At 37.0% G+C, this 4,148-nt stretch overlaps 1 long non-coding RNA gene across 1 annotated transcript; it reads right to left on the bottom strand.

Annotated features, from left to right (window-relative positions):
- Positions 1-460: 460 nt before the first annotated feature.
- Positions 461-4,111, bottom strand: LOC113755226. The gene is made up of 3 exons (XR_003465603.1): positions 3,160-4,111; positions 2,947-3,012; positions 461-540 (listed from the first exon to the last, which is right to left on the bottom strand). It is a non-coding gene; the product is annotated as an uncharacterized LOC113755226 (long non-coding RNA).
- Positions 4,112-4,148: the final 37 nt, after the last annotated feature.

Raw genomic sequence — 4,148 nt, 5'->3', positions numbered from 1 at the left:
GAAAGATTCTTTGTTGGTTGTATAAGGGGTTGGGAAGTTGGGTTGTGAGGTTGCTCAAGTGAAGGTTACTCTCTAGGAGAAGTAAAACCTTGGTGAAGGTGAACCTATCACTTGAAGTGGTAAAACCTTGGTGAAGGTTGCCTCATTTGTATAAAATAGTTCTTAATTGGGTGAGTGATCTTTCAAGTGTAGGCTGTTGAGGGTTAACTAGAATTGTTGTAAAACTCCTTGGCTCAACCAAAGTGTGTTTGGGGTGAGGAAGGAGTGAGCCTTCACTTGTACATCTTGGTTAGCATCGCCATCTATTGAAGAAGCTATTGGATTGATATTTGGTTTGCATTTCTTATCTTTTCTTCTTTTAAATTAAGTTTTCTTTATTGTGCTTAAAATTGATATATCTTTGTGCATCATTGTGAAATTGTTTGTACTCATTGGGTTGCCACCAGGCCTTACACAGAATGATCTGTCGTTGTCAGCCTCATATATTCTTCCACAATTTATCAATCTGAGAGTAGACTCTCAAGCTAGACTCAAAACCGCCTACAACCACGGGAAGAAATGGCATCAGATCAGAAGCTATATAGTAAGCATACACCACTGTAGAAAGCATTACACTCATGCTGAATTGTAATTTAACGTTCTCTATATGGAATTAAAGTGCAAGAATCTTCCTCTTGGGAGAGAGCCCAGATAAATCCCTCCAACAAAGGAAGCTTTCTGCTTACTTTTTGTAGTGCAACTGTGAAGGAGGTTTTGAACTAGGCTAGTTAAGACCTCAATCTTGGGAGGTCTTGAACTAGGCCAGATATAGAAGAGGTTCCTCAATATGTGCAATGACTCTGCTGTTCACAGAGTGTTCTTTGAGCCAAAAAGTAGCTACCATCAGGCACCAACAAAGTTAGAAAAATTAGTAACATTCAATTCTTAGAAGATTACAACATAAATGAGCGCTTACTTTTTAAAGGAATGAAGTGTAGATTTAGATCTTGAGTAGTTAATACTAACATCAATATAAGAGGATAAGTAGCTGGCTAAATTATTCTAATTCATTAAACTTGACTTTTGTTCCTTGGAACCCAGCATCTCAATGTTTTTGGTTGCGCCAAATTTGTTATGAATAGATTAACATCAGGTTACTAAGGTCAGAAACCCTTTTGCACCCACAATATAGCCAAATTCAAACTTCATCTAAGTGATCAAGCTATTTAAACAACGTATCAGGACTCTAGATTTTGTTCAAGACATCCTGTTTCAATAGAAATAGTCCTCTTAGATTTGAGAAACAAAATCAAAAGTCCACAAAAACATAAATATCAAGAAACAGGTAAAAAACAAAATGATAAGGCTGATAGAGGATTGCACCAGCATTTATGGTACCAAAACCCTTCCCAAAATTTCTAAGCAATTTCAATTTCGAAAACCAGAGAGTTCATTTTGTAAGAATTCATTAGATAACAGAAAAAACTGAATTTGCAAGATACCTCAAAAAATAAAGTCAATAAATTTACTTGATATTTAAGTCATGCCTTAAAGTAGTTTTTTGATATTTCTTCCCAATGGGTTTCTGCAGCATTTGATGCTACAGCAGAAATGGCAAACGAAATAAAGCCACACTACTTCCACGAATTAACAGGTTAACTTCCCTGAGATCCTGAAAGGGAGCTGGAAGAGATGATTTACCAGAACCATATAAAGCCCAAACCAGTGTTATCCTTATCACTTGAAATATTGACCTTTTTCAAGTTCATAACTTTAAAGGCTAACAATCTCCCAGTACTATTACAATTTGTTCGAAGAAAGTAACACATAGGATCATGTTGAAAATCATGCTAAGTTTAGAATCTCCATGGAAGCATAGGGAATTCAGTTTACTTCATGAAATGCATTCTTTAAAAAAAACAGTTTGAGGAAAAAGCTCTTACTTTCAGCTATAAGTGAAAATCCTGAGCTGAATGGAAAACACTGGTAGAAAATGTCACTTTTTCATTATGTTACAAATCTTTTACTAGAAAGATACCCAAAAGAATGTATGCTTACATGAGTTGCCAAGCTTGTCCACAGTCATTCTCACGTAAAACATTCTTAAAACTTCAAAGTAATAGTGGTGTTAGTTGGCTACTTCAATTGTCAATCCTTACAATCTCACATGCACATTACTCGTGTCGAAATTTCAAACTAGAAATATGCAAGGATGAATAAGTAAATGCCAAAATAAAAGAGTAACCATCAAGATTGACTCTAAGGAGTTAATGGCAGGCTGAAGTAGCTTCTGTAGTTAAATATTTTTGACATAGAGGATCACTCATACAAAATTTACCATTTATAGAATTTCAAAAGACACCAACGCAATCTAGGAATTTGTTTGAGCTAAAAGCAAGACTTAAACTAGTCTGAAACCTTCACCACTGCATATAGACCAAATTTGAATTAACAATTCACTGAAATAATCGACGATGCAAATGTAAAAAACAAATGGAGATAAAGGATTGATATGGCATACTAAATGCATAAGCAAAGTAGAAAGAAAAATAAGATGATCAAATTTGATCAAACATACTTTGGTGGATGCTGAAAAGTTAGCATTATTCATAGCAATGAATTTGCAAACTTTATGTTGCACACTATAAACTGCAAAATTTCGAAATTATTAGCTGTAAGAATGACCTGTAGTTACTATTTTCAAACATAAGCTATGATAGCTGAGAAAGGTTTTGGATAACCATAGCTAATACAACAATTATGTTTTCCGACCATATTGCAATAAATTTCAGAAATGGCCTCACAAAATTTCTCTCATTAACAAAGTTCCAAATAATGTTAATCCTTTAACATGTTGAAAGACACAAATATTGGAGGAAGTAAAACATGGTAGTAGATCACAAAGGAATATCTGGAAAGTGCTAATTCAGGGACAAAAGATCACACAAACATAAATGAAAAGATTACCTAGAAAGCAAAAGCGCACAGGACGAAGGAAAAATAGTTCGCATCAATTATTGAGTAGAAGTTAGGCTGCACAAATGAGATTTGATTAACAAATATTATCAATACATTTCCGCTGTAAATACAAAGAAAAGATTTTAAGGGAAAAGAAATATAGATAGATAGAAGAAGCAAAATTAATTGAAAAAACTGTGAAGTAGTAAGACAGAGGAATACCTAGTAGCTTTAATTGGGAAAACTGACGTTATTTATGAGCTTCAAATGGGGATTAGCCTCTGATTTGCTGCTCATCAATTTCAATTTGGGGAATGCCGGAGATCTTCGACCACTCAGAATTGGATTCGGTGGTGCTGCTACTGCTGCTCTTTGGTTTACATCTTTCCTTTAGAAGGGGACACCCGTCACTCTCCAGCTTTCTTAGTCTGGTGAGGCTTCTCATAGATTGGTGAGAGGGTAAATTCTCTAGCTTTTTACAATCCAAGAGACAAAGTCGTTCAAGTGACGAAAGCTTCCCAAACCAATCGGGCAATGATTTCACTCCAAAACCTTCTAAAAAAAGAGTTGTTAGGGCAGAGAGGCCCTGAAGTTGCTCGGGCAGAGATTCCCAATGAGACCATCCACGCAGAAATAATTCCGAAAGGGAGGGGAAGTAGGGGTGCGGTGGTGGGAGAGCATCAAAGAGGTATAGGAAGGAATGCAACTCTGTGGTTTCTGAGAATGGTCCAATCGATAAGGTTCTCAAGCTTGTAAGAGAACAAAGCTTCCCCTTGGGCAAGTCCGTTAATTTGGGACAATATGATATGACCAGGGTAGAGAGAGAAGGTGTTCGGGTTAAATCAATTGGAAAGGAGATCAGATCGGGGCAGCAGTCTACTTTCAATTTCTCGAGAAGTAGAAGAGGAGGAGGAGAAGTAGCGGAGAGGGAGGGCCGAGGAGTGGAATCCCACTCTGACTCAGTTAGCTGGGGGATGGACAAGCGGGAAAACCTATCGCAATAGGAAATTTTTAATTCGCGCAAGGCAGTGAGGTACTTGTCTCCCTTGGGGAATGAAATCGACTTGAGTGAATCGCACAGGGAAATTTCTAATTTCTCAAGGGACTCAAGACCAACCAAACGTTGAGTAGCACTATTGTCAATGCAAGTGTGTGGTTGGCTCAACTCAAGTACTGTTTGGGAATTTGGACCTTCTAAAGTTTGAGGAACA

Source organism: Coffea eugenioides, unplaced genomic scaffold (genome assembly GCF_003713205.1).
Source record: "Coffea eugenioides isolate CCC68of unplaced genomic scaffold, Ceug_1.0 ScVebR1_1319;HRSCAF=2148, whole genome shotgun sequence".
In the NCBI taxonomy this organism is placed as follows: Eukaryota; Viridiplantae; Streptophyta; class Magnoliopsida; order Gentianales; family Rubiaceae; genus Coffea; species Coffea eugenioides.
Note: the sequence above shows the minus strand (reverse complement) of the source record. Positions and strands in the feature narration are given on the sequence as shown.